General features: G+C 47.7%; 1 protein-coding gene across 1 annotated transcript in view; it reads right to left on the reverse strand.

The window, feature by feature from the left end:
• Positions 1 to 24,167, reverse strand: part of TMEM132E (transmembrane protein 132E) — a 1,094,917-nt gene that overhangs the window by 618,955 nt on the left and 451,795 nt on the right. The gene's annotated exons all lie outside the window — the stretch shown is intronic.

Below are 24,167 nucleotides of genomic sequence, written 5' to 3' on the forward strand. Positions count from 1 at the left end.
TGAATGTTTTGCCATTGTGCAACATTCCGTCCATCATCTTGTGTGTTTTGCTGTCATGCAATTCCTGTCACCTTCACTGACCATACTTCAAGATGGCGCCCTCCGCATTCCACCAGCCATAGTTCTTGGCACGCAAAGAGGTAGTGGCAGCTGATGGTTTCTTTCCCTAGGGGCAAACACCCACGTTTGCATTGGCACGCCATTTGACTGCTAAATTGCCCTCGAAATGCTGAGTTAAAGTGACACATAGATCAAATGGGGTTTAAAATAAGTTGACTGTTCAGTAAAGCTCTCGTCTCTAGGGAGCTGGGGTAGGAGCCATGTTGTGATGGCAGGAACCCTGAAGATGAGGACAGAGATGTGAAAGGAGCACAAATAATATCAGGTACATCGTGAATAGAGTGCAACCGGACATAGAGAAGGCCACAGTGGCCATCTTGGATTGGCAAATAAACTGAAGGGCTCTGGAGACTCCCACTGGAGGGAGGTGTGAGGCCTTGTATGTGCTAAGAGGAGGCTCGTTTCACAGTGCGCGCTTGAGAAGCCTCGGAAATGAGTAAACAGATAAATAACGCGGAGTTTGCGGTCCCACTGTGGCCCACGCCGCACAGCTGCGCGCGCTCCTCGTGCTCCTTCATGCGGCGTGGAGTCTGGCGAGGCGCCACAGGATTAGGCGACAGAGGAAAACACTCATTACGGGATTCTTCGGTCGTGTACAATTAATGCAGCCTCCGTCTCTCTCTCGCTCACCCTCCTCGCTTGGCTCTGTTTACTGACAATATGCACCCACAACGTCACACACAAAGACACGTCAAACCCACGGGCTCGAGCCGCGAAATGATGGTAATTATGCGGCGACTATTGGACAGCGAGCCTGGGGGGTCCGCTGGGCGTCTTGTAACTGCGTGCACAGGTTGTATAACACACGTGGATGGTGATAGGCCCGAGGGACAGTTCACCCCTTGTGCTACTGAGGTAGGGAGCGTGAAACGCAGAGTCCCTAACAGGAGAACTCAGACCTTACCTACTGCGGGAGTCTTGCAGTGATGAGAAATGTGAAACCCCGAGGAGTGTGCAAACCACAGCTCACATTTACAATAACACGACTTCACGAGTGCATGGAGGGAAGGCAGACGCCTGAATGACGTGACGCACGTGTCACACTCGTGCCACCCCCAGGACTGAGGGATGCCGTGTTAGGGTTATTTGCACAGAACCAGTGTGGCCTCATAGTGGAAGTGGCCCCACGTGCCCGCGGTTTCCATCTCATATCGGACTCCACGTGTCACCTGGTGACAGTGGTTGGTGATTGAGTTCCGGCCCTTTACACTGAGGGGCACCATCTTGTGCAATGAGATGTGGTTGTGGGGTGTGATTTTGGGGCAGGAGACCAATGGACCGGAGGTTTAACCATTTATTTATGTATATCTTAGCTTGAAGCTTTGCCTGGTGATTAGAAAGTGTAAACATAGTGTTGTTGACTCTGTGTTATACTAGGCATTATCACAACAGCGGACTATGATGTGTTCTTATGGGATGTGTATTGCATGTGTGTGAGGAGTCTAATGCCTTCATAGGTTCATTATGTCACTTGAACGCTGGCGACCGTGCCATGAGCAGGAGCCTTAAGGACTCAGATCACAAGCTGGGCACTGACCTGACATGATCCCGGATTCTTGGGTGAATTTCCTGGCATTGGTATCTCAACTATCTAAGATATTGTGAATACACTACTTGATGGACAAAGCCCCGATGAAGCTCCTAATGCGATAGATACGAAACGCGTTGGCTGATGGCTGATTTTAATTCAATTATAAATAAAGGATGATGGACTAAACCTGATATTTCAACTTCATTTCTGGTGCACCTTCCACTTAAAAGCATGGGTTCATTATGTTGGTATCTCCACAGCAATCAGCACTCCTGGTGTTTCCAGGTTATGTGGTGAATGCATGTGTCTGAAGTCTACTATGTTCTGTTGAGTGTTGTGTGTGGCACATCTTGGTGTTAACCGCTGTTCGATGCCCAGTGAAGGCATCTCTAAGCTGTGGTGAATGTATGACGTGTTCTACCTGATGCCTCTTAATAGATGTTTGTGTGGGGCATTACTGGGTGGCATGGGCTCGTGGGGGCCCTATGGCAGCCTACCAGAGCGCATCCTTTATCTGCACTGCATGAGCCTAATACACCCTCCCTACTTTGTTGTGTTAGATCTTTGTGTGTGGCATATCCTAATGACGATTATTGGTGGGATACCTGCAGTAGTCAGGCAGAAAGCAGATCACATCTGAGTTGTGCTCCATGCAGGTGGTATGGTCTGGCTCATGGGTTGTGATGTGTATTAGTGTGACATGCACCTTGGTGGCAAGACCTCCCAAGAAGCCCATGATGACATACCATAAGGCGTTTCTGAGCAAGGTCACACATACATGATAGGAGAGATAGCCAATACAATTCATTTGCTAGGAGCCAATGACACAAACAGAATGTATGGCCTCCATACAGCTTATCAGTTCAACCAAGTTTTCAGGAAAATACCAGTGAGGGTCATAGTTTTTAAGGAAAATGGATGACATGCCACGATAAGTCAAGAGACAAACCGGAGGGCAGCCGCAAATTAATCCCACAGAGTGGGTAAATATGAACCCAATTGAACCCAGCGAAAGGCCTTCTCTGCAGCGGCGTAGGAAGGGGGTATGGGCTACCATGGGTGCCATTTCTGAGGGGGGTGACAAAGTGGCAAAAATATGTGTTTTAAAAATTAAAATAAAATATTATTGGGCTCACAACACTTAAAAAAAATATATATATTATTAATTAAATGAGTGGTGCGCAGCAAAGAAAACAGAAAGACAAAGCTTTAAGTAAATTATTTTTCCTTCTTTTAATAATATCAATGTGGTGAGGGGGTGACAAGAAATTTTCCGCACTGGGTACCACCTGACCTTGCTACACCACTGCTTCTCTGTATCAAGTAAGACTGAGACAATAGTCACAATATCCAACAAAGCAATGTGTACCACCCGGATAATACAAATTAAGTAAATCAATCACTTGCTTGACATGCATTTTTGAAGCTGAGTTATGTTTGGCTTTGTGAATGGTTCTTTTCTGGTTTCCTCCATGTCAAATCCTTTGCAGACATGAATAAGAACCTGGGCTGCAAGAAAGTGGAAGTCTTGACTTCACAGTGCATTGCACGTGGGAGATCTGGAATGGCATGGCAGGTATGGAATACACATGGGAAGTATGGAATGCACATGGGAGGTATGGAACGCAGATGGGAGGTATGGAACACGATTGGGAGGTATGCAATGCGCAAGGGAGGTATGCATGTGTCTTTCTTGAGGAATGAAGGCCTCACACAAGGCTGACGTTGCAGTTTCTGTTTTCCATGGTGGAACTGATTGACATGTTTTTGTGAATCCAAAACTTAATTTTTAGGGAGACACTTGTCGTGGCGTTCTCAATGACCGTTTTGTGGGGACACCTTTCAGCTTTTACTGACAGTTATATAGAAATAAAGACAAAAATATCTATATTTATTTACCAAAGTGGAAAAACCGGCGATCAGGTGATCGTGTACAATGACTGAATGGAAAATGCCAGAAATATATCAGAAATACTCTTGCGTATTTCCTGGTTCTGCAGCAATTGAAATCCACTTTTCTATTTACTATTTGATTCCAATTTCCAGCACCAATATTATAAGGAGTTGTTACTATCACTTCTTGCCTGAGATCAGACCCCTTAATAATACCCGGTAAAATGAACTTGAGGTTCTCTGGCCATATGTGAACATTTGTTGATCTTTTCTAACAGATGAAAATGCATCTTGTGCCTGTGGGCCAACAGCCTACATTCTAATGCAGGGAGAGAATCCTGCAGCACTGCATCAACGGCTGTAACAGAGCTCCCTAGAGTATAGTGATGTGAAGGGACTAGATATATGCAAGAACATTGTGCGACAACCCTCGCGTTTCACTCCAGTTGATTGGCGGGGGCGTTCAGGACAGGCAAAGCTCTGCCACCAATCGGGATCCTTTCCTCAAATGGATACTGTATGCTCTGCGAGCGCGCCAGCCAATGTGCGCGAACTCAGGCGCCAACGTCGTCCCCCATTATCCCACCTGCAAATGATTAATGACGGAGCCTCTGCTGGAAGCCGCTGAGATCGACTGTGGAGCTAATGTTCTAACACTATGCTCTCCAGTTGATGACTTGTCCGCATACAAAGAGGACGCGGGATGTTATCCAATCAATGCCGAACAAAGTCATTTTCAGGGAACACATTGGGTCTGCCAGGAGACCCGCATGCAATCATTTGCAAACATGACCCCATCTGCATTGAAGGCACCTCAGGGGTCGACAAGTCTATTTTGCATCCGCCGCAACATAACCTTGATCTTGTTCATGAAATGCGACGTTCAGTGCTGTCAGGAAATGTCATAATTGGAGGCCCAGTAATGGCAGCAGTGATATAAGGAGGTGAACTGCATTATTACTCCCCGTCGGTGGCAGATTTAGAAAACCCTACAGAGTCAGCATTGGAAGAATTGTGCTATGTGGTAGAGCCTGCATTAACAGGTGAATATCCTCTGAGATCGCTCCTACAACATCTGCATCAGGGCTCGAATCGGGGTACCACGCCGGTGGACGGCGTCCCGCCACTTATTTTACCGGGAGCTCGATTACTGGAGCAAATGGAGCCACACACACACTCTTTGGCCTCTCTGGGGCGACATCAGAGCATATTCAGAACGCTGGTCACGCGCTGGCTTCTCTGATGCAATCGCATCTAAGGAGTGAGTGAGGGGAGACAATGAGTCTGATGGTTCAAGCCACCTTTCGTGACGTTACTTCCTGTCGTGACATCAGCGTCTCCCCACTTCTTTTTTTTGGAGTTGTGCCTTGAACTGCATTGAAGGAATTATGGCGTGTAGCAGCGCCAACATTATCCCTACATTACCCCTCCAGTGTGTGCATCGACCGTATTATCCTGAGCTACCACCCCACAGTGTCGGCATTTTATATTGGTACCCACTAAAACCACGCTGCCATGTCATCATAAAAATATCTCAAATCCCTAATGATTCCCCAATAGTGTCAGAACTGGAAGTACGGCCACAACCTACTACTGCTCTGTAGTGTCAGCCTTGGACGCGTCCTCTAACACTGGACCGACCCTGAAAGGCCAGCACCTCCCAGGGCATTATGCGACAGTGCCCACAACATGGACGGCACGTCCCATGTGTGACGCCACGGGAGGAACCCTGGAAGGACAGCGCCTCCTCTACAACTTAGCCATGACGTCAAGACTGGAAGTGTGGAAACATCGCTTCTACTGCGCCACAATCTCAGCACCGGAAGTGCATCCCATCCTTTGTTACTGAGGTGCAGTGTCTACACTTGGGGTAGGGCACCTCCCTTACCACTGCTCTGCAGAGCCATCGCTAGAAGGATGGCACCTCCCCATGTATGATCGCATGGGGTTAACAAGGAAAATACAGCCCCCTCACCTGGTACTGTGCTGCAGTGGCAAACCCCCTACTGCTGTGCTGCAGCATCATGGGAAGTATGGAAGCTCCTACTCTGCGGTAGTGTAAAAGTCGGAAGCACAGCACCTCCCTTGATAGTGCGGAACAGTGTGAATACTGGGAGTAGGGTTCCTCACCTGGAACTGCCCTGCAGCATCAACTTAGGGAGTATGGAACCTCCCCTAGTAGTGTTGTCCACTATCAGCTTGAAGATAAGGCTCCTCACCGCCCATCCATGCACACAACTGCATCTCAATTTACACTCCCTTGTGTGCTCGCACAAGGATGCCCCACATATACCAGCTGCATAAGTGCCACTATGCATTTCAGAGGCAAGTAACACCAAACCCACGAGCGGTGCTGTGCACAAGTATAATCTTATATAAATCCTGATTATTGGGCTCCGCATATCCACACTTCATTTATATTTTGCTTGAACTTCAGGTGACAGCCTAATGTTGGATTGTTGGAGACTTGGCTAAAAATGTCTAGTGGGGCCTGTGAAACTCAATGTGTGCCACGTTCCGTGCACTAGCAATGCTCTACGTGCTACTTTAGCGACAGAATATATAGCATAGTGAGCTGGTGCCTAGGGTACCTTTTGTACACAAGGGGGATACCAGGCAAAAGATTCTCATGTAGACAGCTATCAATACGTTATATCAATCAATCAATCAATCAATCAATCAATCAATCAATCAATCACGGCATTTATAAAGCGCACTACTCACCCAAAGGGTCTCAAGGCGCTAGGGAGGGGGGGTCCGCTACTGCTCGAACAGCCAGGTCTTGAGTTGCTTCCTGAAGGCGAGGTGGTCCTGGGTCCGGCGGAGGTGGGTCGGGAGGGAGTTCCATGTCTTGGCGGCGAGGTAGGAGAAGGACCGTCCTCCTGTGGTGGCTCTTCGGATGCGGGGGACGGCGGCGAGGGCGTGGCCGGTCGATCGAAGCTGGCGTTTGGGAGCGTAGAAGTTGAGGCGGCTGTTGAGGTATCCCGGGCCTTGGTTGTGTAGGGCTTTGTGTGCGTGGGTGAGGAGTCGGAAGGTGATTCTCTTGTTGACCGGGAGCCAGTGCAGGTCTCTCAGGTGTCCGGAGATGTGGCTGCGCCGGGGGATGTCCAGGATGAGACGTGCTGAGGCGTTCTGGATCCGCTGGAGTCTCTTCTGGAGTTTGGCGGTGGTTCCGGCGTAAAGGGAGTTGCCGTAGTCCAGACGGCTGGTGACGAGGGCCTGGGTGACCGTCTTCCTGGTCTCGGTGGGGATCCACCGGAAGATCTTACGTAGCATGCGCAGGATGTTGAAGCACGACGAGGAGACGGCGTTGACTTGTCTGGTCATGGAGAGGGAGGAGTCCAGGATGAAGCCCAGGTTGCGTGCGTGGTCTGTGGGTTGGGGTGCGTTGCCCAGGGCGGGGGGCCACCAGGAGTCGTCCCAGGCGGAGGGTGAGGATCCTAGGATGAGGACTTCCGTCTTGTCCGAGTTCAGTTTCAGGCGGCTGTTCTTCATCCATTCGGCTACCTCTATCATCCCTTCGTGTAGGTTGTCTCTGGCGGTGGCGGGGTCGTTGGTGAGGGAGAGGATCTGCTGGGTGTCGTCGGCGTAGGAGATGATGTTGAGGTTGTGCTGGCGTGCGATGTCAGCGAGGGGGCCCATGTAGACATTGAAGAGGGTTGGACTGAGCGAGGAGCCTTGAGGGACGCCGCAGATGACTTCGGTGGCTTCCGATCTGAACGGAGGGAGGCGGACTCTCTGTGTTCTCCCGGCGAGGAAGGAGATGATCCACTCCAGTGCCTTATCCTGGACTCCGACGTTGCTGAGGCGCTGTACTAGGGTACGGTGGCAGATAGTGCGAAGGCCGCGGAGAGATCTAGGAGGATGAGGGCCGCTGTTTCTCTGTTGTCGAGCAGGGCACGGATGTCATCGGTGGCTGCGATCAGGGCGGTCTCGGTGCTGTGGTTTGCCCGGAAGCCAGACTGCGAGGGGTCGAGGGATCCGTTCGTCTCGAGGAAGGCGGCCAGCTGCTTGTTGACGGTCTTCTCGATGACTTTTGCAGGAAACGGGAGCAGCGAGATGGGGCGGTAGTTCTTGAGGTCGGTGGGGTCGGCTGAAGGCTTCTTGAGTAGGGCGCTGAGTTCGGCGTGCTTCCAGCTCTCCGGGAAGGTAGCGGTGTCAAAGTAGGTGTTGATGATGTCCCGCAGGTGGGGTGCGATGACAGCGTCGGCCTTGTTGAAGACGTGGTGAGGGCAGGGGTCGGTCGGAGATCCGGAGTGGATGGAGTTCATCGTGCGGATGGTGTCTTCGGTGTTGATCGGGGTCCAGCGCGCGGAGGGTGGTGGTGGGGGGTGGGGGTTCGGTTGTGGCGTGCGTCGGTTGAGTGCTGAAGCTGTTGTGTATGTCCGCGATCTTGTTGTGGAAGTAGGAGGCGAGGGAGTTGCAGAGGTCTTGCGAAGGGGTGATGTCGTTGTTTCCGGCGTTGGGGTTGGAGAGCTCTTTGACGATGTTGAAGAGTTCCTTGCTGTTGTGTGCGTTGTTGTCCAGTCGTTCCTTGAATGCGGTTTTCTTGGTGGCGCAGATGAGTTGGTGGTGCTTTCGGGTGGCGAGCTTGAGGGCAGCCATGTTGTCCGGAGTTGGGTCTCTGCGCCAGGTTCTCTCGAGGGCTCGGCAGTTCTTCTTGGAGTTCTTGAGTTCGTCGGTGAACCATGGGGCTTTCTTGCTGCCGGGTCTGCTGGGCGGGGTCCTCAGGGGGGCGAGGTCGTCTGCGCAGTCGCTGATCCACTTGGTGAGGTTGGTGGCCGCCTGGCTTGGGTCCGGTGTGCTGGTGGGAGGGTTCATGTTCAGGGAGGTCGCGAGTTGGTCGGCTGTGATCTTGTTCCAGCTTCTGCGTGCAACCTGTTGCTGGTGGTGGTGGATCGTGGTCCTTCTGAAGCTGAAGTGGACGCAGCTGTGATCCGTCCAGTGGAGTCCGGTGGCGTGGCTGAAGGCGATGTCCTTGCTGGATGAGAAGACGGGGTCGAGTGTGTGTCCGGCGTAGTGGGTGGGGGTGGTGACCAGCTGCTTGAGTCCCAGGTTAGCGAGGTTGTCCAGCGGGGTGGTGGTGTTGCGGTCGTTGTTGTTCTCCAGGTGGAAGTTGAGGTCCCCGAGGAGGATGTAGTCAGCAGAGCAGAGGGCGTGCGGGCTGATGAAGTCGGCGATGTCTTCGCTGAATTGTGTGCGTGGTCCCGGGGGTCTGTAGATGAGGGTGCCTCTGAGGGTGGTCTTGGGGTTGATGTGGATCTGGAAGTGAAGGTGCTCGGCAGGTGCGAGGGTGTCGTCGGTGTTGGTCGAGATGCGGATGGTGTTCCTGTGGATGATGGCGACGCCTCCTCCTGTGTTGTTGATGCGGTCCCTTCGGATGATCTTGTAGCCGTCTGGGATGGCGATGGCGATGTCGGGCGCTGAAGAGGCGTTCATCCAGGTTTCCGTGTGGAAGGCGACGCCCGATGCAGTGGTGTCGAGCAGGTTCCAGAGCTCGACGGCGTGTATGTGGACGGAGCGGGTGTTGAGCAGGATGCACTTCAGGTGGGTGCTGCTGGTGTTCGGCTTGGTCTTGGTCGCTGCTGGTGTGGCGGAGGTCTGGATGCAGGTGAACTTGCAGGAGTTGCAGCAGAAGGGTCCGTGGGTGCGTCTCGGGGTGGCTCGGTAGCACCCCGGGGTTCTTCCGGCGTTGAGTGCGTAGAGTTCGGTGGCGTCGTAGGTCCGTCGGGTCGGCTTCCGTCGGCGGGGGCCAGGGGTCCTGGCACTGGGCGCGGTCCAGGCACGGACGGGTGCAGACGGGCTTACCTTTGGCGCACCTTCGGCGCTCAATCGGTGCTCCCGCTGCGCGCGTCTGCTGCGCGGTCGCTCTGGGGGCGTCATAAGAAGGGGGACGGGAGGGCGGGTCAGCTGGGCTGGGCTAGCGTCTGGGCCAATGGGCCGGTGGTGGGCGGGGCCGCAGGGGGCCAGCGGCGGGAAAAGTGGCGAGCGGCCGGCCCAGCAGTGGCTGGGCCGCTCGGGGGGCTGGGGGGGCGACGGTGTCGGCGTCGGCGTCAAGGAGGCAAGGAGGCTGGCAAGGAGGCTGGCGATCAGCAGGCGTGGGGAGCAAGGGGGTGACCCGGCCTTGAGAAAGGCACAGCGGTCACTCCCGCGGTCACCAGGCTCTCCCCTTAAGAGGGGGACGGGAGGGCGGGTCAGCTGGGCTGGGCTAGCGTCTGGGCCAATGGGCCGGTGGTGGGCGGGGCCGCAGGGGGCCAGCGGTGGGAAAAGTGGCGAGCGGCCGGCCCAGCAGTGGCTGGGCCGCTCGGGGGGCTGGGGGGCGACGGTGTCTGCGTCGGCGTCAAGGAGGCATGGAGGCTGGCAAGGAGGCTGGCGATCAGCAGGCGTGGGGAGCAAGGGGGTGACCCGGCCTTGAGAAAGGCACAGCGGTCACTCCCACGGTCACCAGGCTCTCCCCTTAAGAGGGGGACGGGAGGGCGGGTCAGCTGGGCTGGGCTAGCGTCTGGGCCAATGGGCCGGTGGTGGGCGGGGCCGCAGGGGGCCAGCGGCGGGAAAAGTGGCGAGCAGCCGGCCCAGCAGTGGCTGGGCCGCTCGGGGGGCTGGGGGGGCGACGGTGTCGGCGTCGGCGTCAAGGAGGCAAGGAGGCTGGCAAGGAGACTGGCGATCAGCAGGCGTGGAGAGCAAGGGGGTGACCCGGCCTTGAGAAAGGCACAGCGGTCATTATATATGAATTCTGAATAGTAGGCACAATAAAAAACACATTTTGCAATCTATGAAAGGAAATCCCTGTGCTTGTGAGCTGAAAATAAGTAACTTGAATGCTATCAAAAACGCACTTCTGGGAGATTCAAATTTGTGTTCATTCCATAACTTAGAAGCAGGAATTTTACTAAGAACCATTGCCCGAGAAGACATTGAATAAATTGCCTTAAAGGCAAAGAAATAGGAGCGCGCATGTTTTAAGTGAATGTTGACAGATTTGCAATATTTTATATTGCCGTCCTATTCACCACATTACCTTTGAATTTAATACCCTGGGCCTCTCTACGATGCCTACAAATACGTCCACAAATCTGTCTCTCAGGTAGTTCCAATCCGGCCAAAAGACAGGTAGGACATGATTTATCCATCATCTCGCATCGAGGCAGGGGGAGAGGCTCCTTTGTCACCAGAGGCCAAAATACAGACTTCTTTGGCATCAGAGTCGAGAAGAACGGTTTCTGTGGCAACAGAGCCAAGGGGACAAACTTCTTTAGCATCATAGACTTCTTCTTATCTAAGATCTGCTACATCACCTGCCGGGCTCCCCACCGGAATCAAATGTTATCTCACCAAGAAGCGCCATCTTTGGTGGCACCTAGGACACCCAAAGAAAACCTCTGTACTAAATGGACCCTTCTGAAGCACCAATATACTGAAACCTTAGTCCACTCTTTTCCTACTGTGGCCTAGACATTGAAGGGCAATCTCCGCTCTGCCCCTAATCAACCACCCTGCTTAAAATGTGTCTCATCACTCCTCTTCAATTGCCATCTTCTCAAAAACTCACTCAAGATGATCATCTCCCATCCCAGTCTGGCCGATGTTCAAAAGGTAGCACACTTTATGTTCAGCATTCCACGTCAAGGGCCTATACCACCTTGCTTATTTGTTGTTGGTAAGACATATTTCTACCATTGACCTTCTCTCTCAGATGTGTACAGCGCTGTGTTACCTACACTGTTAGCTTTACACTTTATGAGTTCTCTTCGGGACAGATTCACAAAAATATTTCTGAGTACAGGAAGTAATACTCTTAGATGTTTTTGTGAATCGGGCCCCGAAATGTCCAACTTGCTATCACTAAAGGTGCAAAGAGGGCATAATACATTCTGTTTGTACTAATTGTACAAGAATATTCCCATTCTATTCTTAATTTAGATGTATTGGGGCCAATTCACAAGAACATGTGAGTGTACACAAAGGAGTGAAACAAGAGTCGCAGTTTGTGTACACCAAACGGCCAATGTGAACCTGACCCAATGAACACATGGAAGGACTGAAACTCCAGTCCTCAGAGTAAGTCTCCGGCTAAACCCTTAGCTGAGACCAAAAAAAAGAGAGCAATGACGCTCAAACTGCTTTATTCATACTGGAATGGTTTATCATAAAATGATTCATGCAATTAGCTACATGGCAGAAGTTGCACACTGCGCGTATTGCAAATCGCCAGGTGTTTTTTCCGTTGTCTGCTGATTGGCTGTCAGAACTGTGCAACCGTCTTGTGTTCTCATTGGTCCTTTACGTGTTAAGGCCTCAATCAGGCAGTACTGCCGATCACCTTCAAAGGACATCAAATATTTTGTCCTCAAAAACTTGGGAGAGTTCTTGAAGAGTGAAGGGAAGGATTAGTTCAGAGCAGACTTTAAAGCAGGAAAGCTGCTGCGAGTTGGCTCAAGGGAACCCACAAGAAACTGCAGTGAGGGAATTCTGAAAAGAACATTTTAACATCCAACAGAAAAAAGATTATGAAAATAAGTTCCAATGTAATGAAAACGCGCACTGATTAAATACGTTTTATATTCCTATTGATCAAATATAATTTTTTTTAAATGTTGAAATCTAAAAAGTCTCCTCTTGTTTGCTGTGTCTCTGCTAAATGTTAATATGATGCTGACATCCACTACTACAAAGAGCCTGTTGCGGCAGAGAGATGCAATTCTATGTCTCACAGTAAAGCGTTAAGGGCCAGATGCATTAAAGGGTTTTGCCCATTCTGTGTCTATGGGAAAATGTGTTCATGCATATGGTCCTAAAAGTCTACGGACATAGGTGGCTTCAAGGCGTAGGTGGGTTTTAACTGCAGGAGCCTCGAAGTGTCAGTCACACAGGGTTCCCTCCCAGGACTGCTCTTGTACAAAGCTTTTTTCTCAGCACCTATGCACCACCTGTGGTAGATGTACAGGACCATTAACGACCAGTGTCAGAGGGCATTTATTTATTTATTTAAAGAGTTTTGTATAGCGCTGGTAGGACCCAAGAGTATCAGAGCACTTTACACCATCATACAGCATTAGCAGTCACTTACAATACAGCATGGTTGTAGAGTGGGGAGTCCAATCATTATCAGTCAATAACAATACAGCACATGTGTAATGACGAGTCTCGCATTCACACTGAGACGAATCATAAAACCATTGCCTTGGGACCATATAGCCAGCTTTCTTGTGAAGGACGACCTCTCCCCCTAACAGACACAGGACTGCTTCTCAGCCCTGAGAGAGCAAGAGAATCAATGAGTGACATAGACTGAACAATTACCCCATGCAGTTTGCTAACATGTAATGAAGATGAGTATAGATGACACTCAGACAGACCAACGACAGAACAGAGCTGGCCCAAATGGTCCTCTGTTTATGTACTTAGATATATATGTATATATATATATATATATATTGATGTATGTAGTATATACTGATTTTATTTGCTAATCTTCCCCCTCTTGGGCTTGCCGGAAGTGGTAACCAACAACAAAGGTAATCTGTGACATTTCAGGTAACAAAATACCTATATGTAGGCTTTAATACAGAGACATAACAAACCACCCCTACATTCCTTCTGACTTTAAAGGCAGTATGCTGACACAATCAACATGTCAGCATACTGCCTTTATCATGTTTTTTATCACAAACAATCATGCCAATAACAATTATTTTTGGTTTGTTACCATAATCAACTCAGAGCTAGTGTGTTGGTCATAAGCCTCCCAAGGCATCCAAGAGGTATCCCATAATAAATCTAGAAATATGTACAAAATTAGGTTGTCAAAAAAATATAAAAATGGATGCTAATAGAGCCTAATAAGGATTACCATAGTGCAAATTGTCTATTCCAATAGTTTATTTGGGTGAATCACCGACAACAAAACCATTGTCCATGAAATTCCATGTAACAAAATACCTCCCTATAAGTTTTAGCACAGTGTAATAACAATCCATCCTTAAAAGCCTACTGCCTTTAACACATGTCTTTCACAATAAGTAGGAAGGCCTACGGGTTTGTTATAATATTTCATAATAACAGATCAAACCTATGAAATCTGGCGTGACATTTCCCAGTGAACAGATGAAGCCTTTACTATTAGCTACACACCTTACCCAACACTTGCCTATTCAAGAGCACAAAACAAGTAATCATCACGCGTAGTTAAAAATTATAAATATATAGCACAATGCAGCTTGCAAAACAATAGACAATCTCTCTCACCACGGCCTAGCAAAGATTAACACAGTGAGAAGCCTTAGGGTTTGTCAGAGGGGGCGGGCAACGCCAAAACCCTAGCCTTCTACTGTAATTGCTTTAACAAATGCTTTCCATAAAAATAATAAGCTATACTGACTGACTTTGTCATAGTGTTTCATAATAAGTAAACAAGTCTTGTGGCATCAAACATAACATTTGCCAGTGTACTAATCAGGCCTCTAGCTTGTCACCATAACCAACCCAGGCCTACAGTTTTGAGCATAAGCATTTCCACAAGTCAACCATCGGACACACACAGTCATACAATTAGAAAGGAATACAAAATGACAGCTGGCTAAGCAAAGTACTAGCTCTCTTAAGAGGGGCCAACAAGGATCCCAGGGCTAACCAACAACAAAACCACTGCCTTCTGAGGTAATCTGGGCAAAGCAACAACAAAACCACTGCCTTCTGAGGTAATCTGGGCAAAGCAACAACAAAACCACTGCCTTCTGAGGTAATCTGGGCAAAGCAACAACAAAACCACTGCCTTCTGAGGTAATCTATTCCATATAGCAAAAAAGATATCTATAGGCTTAACCCCTCCCATGCTCGTGACGGAACTGTTCCGTCACGAGCCTCGGGTGGGCTGTGCTGGTGACGGAACGGTTCCGTCACGGCCCGCTCGCCGCGCTTGCGCGGCGCAAATTCCGCGCCTGCGCTGACGTTCTAATGGGCGGGCGGGTCCGTGACGGAACCATTCCGTCCCAAGCACAGCTCATCCGAGGGCCATGACGGAGATGTTCCATCACGAGCACGGGACCGCCGCGCAGCCCCGCCTCGCCCTTAGCGCTGCGGCGGAATAGCCGCCGCAGCGAAGGGGTTAAATATAAAGCAATAACAATTAACACCTAAATGCCTATCGACTTTAACATATGCTTTTCACAATAAAGTAGACGAGAAATGACAAAAGGAGAAAGCAGTATTAAAAAATAACCTACCAGACTGATATCAAGTAGCAGGAAGTTTTATAAAGGTGGATGAAAGAGGAATGAGGTGGAATCAAGACCATTCAGACTGCTAATTCGGCACCCCCGATATTTGCAGGTCTGACTGCGGTGTTCTGAGAAAACTTTGGGCTCTGGCACTTTTTGTTTTACAAATTAAGCACTGCCCTTGGATCAAAGTGGGAGGCCCCGAGAAGACAGAATAAAAAAAAAACGTACAAGGAGGGTCTTTCCGGCTTTAGTGAAACAGGCCTCCAAAGGAAATATGGATGAAATTCAGGTAATTTGTCCTTAAAATGTACCTGTCTCAGAAGGCTATTGGTCACGGACAAAGTTAATCTGTTTTGCCTTTACTTGGATTCTCCTATCTCCCAACATAACATTGTCAACACTATGGTCACTCCTACGTAACCAAGACGCTGGATACAGGCACGGTTACTATTTCTACTGAAGATGTTCTTATCATGCTCTTGATGGGACCATCTTGAAGGGTAACTCGTGGATGAGACTACGGCATTGAACGCGATGGGTAACTCGTGGATGAGACTACGGCATTGCACGTGATGGGTAACTCATGGATGAGACTACGGCATTGAACGCGATGGGTAACTCATGGATGAGACTACGGCATTGCACGTGATGGGTAACTCGTGGATGAGACTATGGCATTCCAAGCGATGGGTAACTCGTGGATGAGACTACGGCATTCCAAGCGATGGGTAACTCGTGGATGAGACTACGGCATTGCACGCGATGCGTAACTCGTGGATGAGACTTCGGCATTCCACGCGATGTGTAACTCGTGGATGAGACTACGGCATTGCACGCATGGCAAGTTTTTGTGTGTGCTTTCATGGTGAGAAAAATAGTACACTCTGCCCAACCTCCCCCATGGTCTCCACAAGGAGGTATTTTAGCATCATCTATAAAATATACCCTGTAAATAACTTAGCAATAAGCTCACTGTAGTGTATTCAAATGACATCTTTAAAAAACGACGATACCAATCGACAAATAGTGTCGAATTTTTATATCTCCAAATAGCCGGCAGAGTCAGAGGGAAAAGTTTCGTCTCCTTCCGCATCCACCAATCTCCCTTCAATACTCACACCCTTAGCATTCAAGAACCAATCTAACATTCTCTATGACATCAGATGAAATACCATAGTTACCAACATGAGTGAAGCAACATAGCATACTGTACAATGCATAATGCTTACATAAAACATATACATTAACATCACTCAGTGTACAATACATACATACTACATATACCGTATCCTTCACAATACCCTCCCCTCTTTTTTTAAATGAGAAGAACAAACTTACCCCAGGGAGGAAGGGCAAGTGCAAGGAGAACAGGAAAACAAGAAAACATACCTAGAGAGAAAAAGAAAAGAAACAAAAACAAATTAAACATTTGCAGAATCCACAAAGAAATAAGAAGAGAACTAGGAGTAAAAACAGTACACAAAGTTACATACGTATAGCATAACTTTCCAACTTCTTCGAAAGTTTATTTTTCCTGCCAAATTAGCCGACTGTGTCAGGACTCGCAATCTCTGTACTATCTGGAGTCACTTTGAGTCAACATCAGCTTATTGATTAGCAACAGGACCTTCTTCAACCTGGAGAGCCTCAGAAGAACCTGTGGCACCCACAAGAATGACCAGATACAAGTCTATTCAATCCAGTCTCACAGGCTCCAGTTTCATCCTGAACTTCAGCATCCTCCACAAGCCACCACAAGTGTTCCCACAATTGGGTACTTCCATCTCATTTTCCCAATCACACCTTCTGGCAATGACTCTCATATGTCATAAACTCCTGCTGTCTAGATTCACTGCATTTTTCATAACTTTCCCCACTTTCACAGGTTCACTCAACCTATGCTCACCTTTTGGCACCTTCCACCCACGCTTCACCCATACTCATTGTTGAACGGAGACTCATATTGATGACCCCATGTCATGTGTTATAATACATTTTTAATTTCTACTGTGAAGCTTTTTAACTTGGACCTGGTATATTCCTCCTCTTTTTCATCCAACCGGGATTGTTTATAGAATATAGAACCCGTCCTCTCATGATTCTAAAAGGGCTACCACCCATGAACTCAGACTTGTATGCCCGTGACTTTTTTTCTAGTTCAGGCATGCAACTCTTCTTCACACCCCTAGGCAGTTTGGTGCAACCTTTGACAATATGGTTTATTCTCTACATGGCACCGAATCCTCTTAGGTGATAAAGAGAGGTGAATCAGTGAGTGATTCCTAACCCTCAAGAATTCAATCATGTCACTAGATTTGAACTACATATAATTGTCTGTCAAAAGGGATGCTGGGAAAAATTTGCATATGAAAATCCCACCCAAGTATTCACACTATCAAGGATTTATTTACATATCTGTTTAGACAATACGCCAACCAAACCAATAATATACTTATGCAAACTGTCCTTCCACACAATCGAACCCATAACAGTGAGAGCTACATCCTCCCATACTATGGTTGGGTCCTTTGGAGGACATAGTGGAGGCCTCTTTGTTACCTGCAACCTACGTGCAATTACACATTCCATACAACTTCTCAGTCTTCAAATCAATCCTTGGCCACCAGTTTAACGCCTTAATTGTTCTTTTTGTTTTTTCAATTCTCAAGTGGCCTTCTTAACATTAACCAATAATTCTGCTTCTAGAGGGGACTACTCTAATTCCCCTCAATAAAAATGACCCAACTTCACTCACTTGTCCTCTAATTCCGGTTTGAAAGCATTTTGAAATCTGCGTACCCTGTTTCAACCATCACCCGCACATCTCTTGACTGCTTTCAACATGTCATCTGCCTCTTCTTCTAACACCATTTCCATTCCATGCTGGCTTGCTTACCACTAGGAAATACACAGAACACTGTGCTTACTCCACCCATCCGCATCTACCTTCACCAGAAGAATTGACATTCTAATGAGAACATTTACTGTAGTGTTTTTAGCCTCAAGAACATACTGGATATTATACAAGAAATCCTGATGTCATATGGAAAACCTAGCAATGCAGGAAATAGAGTCAAACTATCAGTGGTAAGCAACTTTGTTTATTTTGGTTTATGATCACCCCTGAGCATGAATCTTTTTCCACAAATATACTTACAAAAATATTACAATTTTTTCAATCTCTTTTGATCAATTGGTATTTCGCCTCAGTGGGAGACAGAGAGAGAGTGATGCAAAGGCAGCCACTACTTCCCCTCTTAATTGAGTTGAAAAAGCACAATGACTAGGTAGGTACCATTATATTCTGTAGTGCCAAAAATCAAGTTCCAGGATCAAACCGCTGCAAATTCAGAGACTTAATAACAGCTTCCTTGGTGACCTCCAACGAGGCTTTACAATAATAAGGCCATTCAAATTTAGATTTGTATTTAAGCAACAACCTGAACTGTTAGAAAAATTCTACAACAAATTTGGATAAAAATTCACCCATACCCAGGAAAAGTCTGCTATCCTCTTTTGATACTCCTTGTGTCAAAGCAATCCGAGTGGGTCCTTTTAAAATAAGTGAAATGCTTTAAGGCAGCACGATTACTCCATGAACATGGGACTCTATATTCCTAGTTACAGGTTTCCCTTTCAGAAAAGATAGTTATCAGATGCATTTGTTTTTATATTTCAATTTACATAAAGACGATAATTCCCAAAATGCGTTAATCTCTGAAATAAAGGCCCATAGTCATAGTGCCCTGCCAACATTGTGCAATCTGGCTATCCTTTGTACAAGTGCATGAAAACGAGGCCGCGTTCACCTCCTACACTTTATAAGCCTCCTTAAAAATGGAGGTCTGGGTTACCTTCTGTGTCTTCACCTAAATGCACAGACCCAGGACATAGCTCCCTGGACTGCCTTGGACCTTACCAAAAAGTAGAGGCCCCGGGGACACTTTCCAGCATCTTCAGAAGCTGGGCTGAAAGTGGATGTTGTGCTTGTGAGCGCAGATATGGACGGCACAAGGCATTGAAATGGGGAAAATGGATGAATTGAATTGAATTGAAAATTCCAAGAAATACTGCTAAGTTAAAGGTGGATGTATGCGCCTCGAGAGTGTCGTCAAGTGAGCAAGAAAGAAAATGTGCCTTAAAAGAGGGACGATAGGATGTACATACATTTGATGAGATTTTTTGAGACACACTATGGAGCCTCGTAAGTGGCACAGCATTATTACTATTAGCCCATGTGATGCTGCGAGGAGTTGGTGTGAGAGGAGTAGATGTTGTCCTAGTACCAAGGGCCATTCACGGCCTGATAGGAGCCAATCCCAAACTTCTCCTCAGTGAGGATTCAGAGTTGCACGTGCGTGGTGTGCTCTGTGAGGTTGGCTGTCCCCAGAAGATGTCTTACTACGCCCCAAGAAGTTTTACATTTCCAATCGCAGGCCGGCTTTTCTACCTCTTGTTCCTGAATCTTGCTAGTAATTTCATGGACTAGTTCTCGGTGAATTTAAAAGAGGGCTATCATCGGTGCATCAAGACCAGGCAAGAAGTCTCACCTCTCTGCAGAATTCTCAGCTATGTCCATTCAACCCCACAGTGATTTTAGGAACACAAGTTCCTTGCGCCCTGTGGAGAAAATGATACCAGCTACTGAGCCGTAACGCTTTGTTGCCATGGAAACTAGTTATCTAGCAGAAAGCCTTTGCGAATCCTCCAAAGAGGCGGGATGTGTACTGGGCACAAAATCACCTGTTTCTCATATACCTACACATGAATACCTGCTGTGTCATCTGCCACGGAGAGGAAGCCATCAGTCTTGCCCTCTATCCCCGGCTTAACGGAAAAACTGCTTTGCAATGATGACCCTACCACGAAACAAGGCCACTGCCCTCTAATTTGACCCTACACTTGAACATCCCGCTCTTCAAAATGCCTCACACTGGAGGAATCTCTTTCTCAGTCCAGACAGCTAAGACATGAACCTTGATAACTGATTGAATGTGAAGAACTAACAACCACCTCTAATCCCAAAGAGCATTAACATCAGGTGCAGTCAGGTCATAATTGCATGACACAGACAACTCCAAATAAAAGAAAGCAGTAAGATCCCTCCGCATGTGACACTGAAGCTTATGCACAAATACCAGTTTGCCCAACAATGTTTAGAGCATATCTTGAACCTCCCCAGCATCTTTCAAAGAGGTCTAACTATACCCAACACCCATCAAGAATCAACTCTGGAAATGTGTAACTTTTACAATACAATTGCCAAGTGCCCTGACTCTATAGCTGTATTTGAAGAATTTGGGCCTTGTGCTTCCAGTTCATTGTTCCCCCGTGCATCTGCACCAGTGTGAAAAATTACCGGCTCCCTGTATAGTTTCAGAACACGGAGGCGCACAGCGATACAAAATATAGGTGCAGCTGGAAGTGGGTAATACATCACTCAGAAACAACCTCTACGATATGTTCACACATATATGAGCATAAATTATTCAAAAGTGTCATCTACTATAGTTTTCAGTGGTATGGTAACACCACATCAAATGGGCAAAAGTAGCTGGCATTATGAGCCAGCATCACACAGGTACCTAGGAGATGTGTTCCCAGTCCCACCTGGTTCCCTTGACTCCCAACAGAGCTAAAATCCCAATGTGCTTTGCAAACGTTTCTTCTTCAAGAACCGGCAACCAGGTAGCCTAGACCACCTTACAGCCATGTCGCCATGCAAGTGAAATCCTCCAAAAATCTATTAGGTTATCAAGGATTCCTGATGTCACTTCTGAACAGAATCTGCAGGAAATGATTCACAATCCACATTATTTCACGATTCGGGATCACACTTGAAAATTCGTACCTCAAAAGGCAGATTTAGGCTAGATAAGGGCCTGCTGCAAATTAGCAAATTATACATGTAGCAAGTGTTGTGCGAGCACCCTTGTTACTAGGCAAGGCCCGCTTCAACAGGCGGCTCTAGAAAAGGGTTACATGCTGGGTCAGACACAACACCACCCACAGCAACCCAAGTCACACAAGCCCTGACCAATTCATCAATACTTATGCAACTGCTACTGTTCCACGAACTGAAAATTACCAGCCACACACCTTTCCATTACCTCGCCGCTTTTAGCTCTAATCACTGGCACAAAATTGCAGATGGGAGCTCTGAGATGGAGGCGGCGGAAAGCAAACAAACAATACTTATTGCAAGAGAGATGCTGACAACCAACTATTAGAAAAAACAGTGTTTTGCTTAACCAGCCACGTCTGAAATGATGGCTCTCCCAATTTCAGCTATGAGGAAAGATGTGTAAAATGCACTCATCAGAGTCTGTCGCGACTTGACGATGAAAAAAGATCACATCTTATACAAAGAATACTTGCCATTTTTATAAGAATCAATGGATGTTTGGATCAGCATGTTCAGGTTTCTACTTCACTGCTAACAAGATCAGGGTTGTCTTCACACCAAGAGCACCCTTAATCCAACACACATACACACTGTATGTTGTGACTATTAATTGACATTTTAGCTGTGTATGAATTTCCTTAGTTCATGAATTTATTCATCTTAAATCTACATGAATATATATTTTATCCCATTATGCATGAATGCCTTGCGGGGTCGTACTACGTGTTGAATATTCAGTAGCTGAAGATACTGCAGATTAATTGGAAGTATGCATTGGTGCTGAAAGTGATTGTAACAATCTTCTGTGTGTTATTCTGGAAAATGGTCTGCGGGGTGCTTGCCCTGGATGTCATGTTTTGCGGAGAGTCGCCGTCTCTGAGGGGTATCTCTCACAGACCATACGCATTTGTCTAGTTAATTCAACCTTCAACGTCCAATTAGAAGATCTTATCTATGAGCTAGTGGGAGGGACTCTCTACCCTGAAGTTCATGGATAATACTCGTGCATTGGTACCACTGACACCCCAACCCCTAAGAGCGTCCTGGCCGGTCCAGCAATGCGTGCAAACCTTGCCTCTGAGGACTGGTGGAAGATCTGAGCAGTTGATGGAGGAATTGAAAAAGCAGCCGGAAACGCGAATCATCCAGGCAGTCTGATTCTGGCCCGCGGATTTCATAACTGATGGCTGAAGTCCGCCTTTGGTAGCCATGGTCCTTCTGTGCCCGAACGAACCTTGTATGTTTAGCTGCTTTGCAGGAGATGACAGCTGTTGTATGTGCCTAGCACCACTGGCCTGTCCTCTTGGAACCATGTCTTAGCTGCAGTCTTAGGATTGTCCTGCCTAGGTGACACCGTGAATGAGGCTGCTCTACACTGGAGAGAATGCACCGAGAATAACCGCATGATAGGCAATGCTGGCTGAAAACAGGTGAAGCCACCTGCCAGATGTCACAACTCATAGCAAACCCCAATGATAACTATAGAGAGACAGCTATTGTGAGTGCAGCTGGCACAGCCGTGTTGTCGAAGCCTAGGGGCGTTTGGTGCTCAATGATCCTCAGCTAGGACTACCTTTTACAACCCAACCAGAAGCCGGATGGCCCTCATTACTTGCTGCTGTTGTACCCCTACTACCACTGGATAAAGCCCTAAACACCCCTAGCCAACTGAGGATGAGCTGAGACAACAAACTGCGAGCAGGTGTCTGGCCCAAAGGTCTGAGTCGCAACCTTCAGAATGCACCAGGTGGCTAGTAGGTTCTCAAATAGACCAGTCTACTGTTACAGAAAAGACAGTGCTTAGAAGCTGCAGCTTAACACTTTCCTTCTGCTACCGCAGAACACGTATTTATAACAATATACCAACAGAACAGGTGATTGTCATGTGCTTCCGATAGGTACTACTGCATCTTCTGAGTGAGTGTGGGGTGTAGAACTTTTCAACTCATACCACTGAATAATGCACTGATGTGCCAGCACAGAGGGCCTTTGGGTGAGCAAACTAAAACCTGTGCCTCTGTAAGGTGAGGAAGAACTACATATTCTGTCTCCTAGAGGAGCCTAACCATGCTAAGAGACACTGTCCTGTCACAGCTGCAGGTAGAGCTCCACCATCTGGATATCTGACAGGGCTGCTCTGAAACTGGAAGTATTGACCCCCAAGAGCTTAAAGTCTCAGCTGCGACTCCTGCCATACCTTAAGCATCCTTTAGACTGCCCTGGCCCCTGGGGTACTCTCTTGTTGGAATAAAAATGTTTTACCTGAGTTTTCCATGCATTGCATGTCTTAAATTAGCATTTGCATCACCATTTTATATACAGCCGCCATTTTGAGCCATGGTCAAAACTAACTTATGTCTCACTCTCTCTCTCTGCCCCAGCTGAAAGCAGCTGCAATAGTTTTTGTTTCTCCCAGGTTGAGCTTCACTGTGCTAATGAATACACTGTTCTTGTCAGTGCTTACCTTTCCCATCAGATAGGCCTGCTCCCACCCTTAGAGCGGCGGGCTCAGGCAGAGCGACCGTGGCACTGAGACAGTCCCTCTGCAGCAATCCAAGGAGGCTGGTCAGACCAGACTCCACTCAAGGGTACCTGAATAAAATATATTTGGTTTGCATTCTCTACTGTCTGACCGACTCTTCATCTGTGTGGAAGGCCGAGAGAGGGTTGCAAGTGACCCGGGTGACCCTAATCGGGTCACTTCCTTCACTCTTTGTAGCCAAAGGGTAGCTGTAGGTTTCTTGAAATACTGATCTTGAAGGACCCCCTCTGGGTCCACACCCTACTGCACTCACATCACCAGTGTCTCTGGGATGGCGGACAGCAGGCAGACTTTCCTTGGCAAGAAGAAATACAGAGTAGCTGTGCTAATCCCTCTGCCAGATGCCAGTGCACAATTTACCTATTAAGCTTTTTTAGATTACATGTTTATTTTGCTACAATTACCTTGAAAATAAAACAAAACAGCCTACATGTGCAGTCTGTTCCAAGCTCTCAGCTCAGAGATGCTTCAAACTTCTCTTGCAATGTTCAAACAAACAGCAGGCCCAGGGTGTAATTTGAATGTCTCGGTTTTGTTTGAGTTTTTATGACGAGATTACTAATTAAATAATTGGCACCAGTGAAGCTCTGAAGAGTCTGCTATTAAGCTTTCATTTAAGTGGAATCTAAAAAAGATGCCCACGTGCCTCTGTGAACTATGGGTTTTATCACATTACATTCTGTTCAATAAACTAGAGCCAAACATGGTGTTGTGTGTGTGTGAGGGAGAATGTGTGTGGGAGAGAGAGAAAGAGAGTGTGTGTTTGTGAGAGAGAGTATGTGTGAGAGAGAGAAAGAGAGTGTGTGTGTGTGAGAGAGAGAGAGTGTGTGTGGGAGAGAGAGAAAGAGAGTGTGTGTTTGTGAGAGAGAGTATGTGAGAGAGAGGAAGAGAGTGTGTGTGTGTGAGAGAGAGAGAGTGTGTGTGGGAGAGAGAGAAAGAGAGTGTGTGTTTGTGAGA

Source organism: Lissotriton helveticus, chromosome 3_1 (genome assembly GCF_964261635.1).
Source record: "Lissotriton helveticus chromosome 3_1, aLisHel1.1, whole genome shotgun sequence".
NCBI lineage: Eukaryota > Metazoa > Chordata > Amphibia > Caudata > Salamandridae > Lissotriton > Lissotriton helveticus.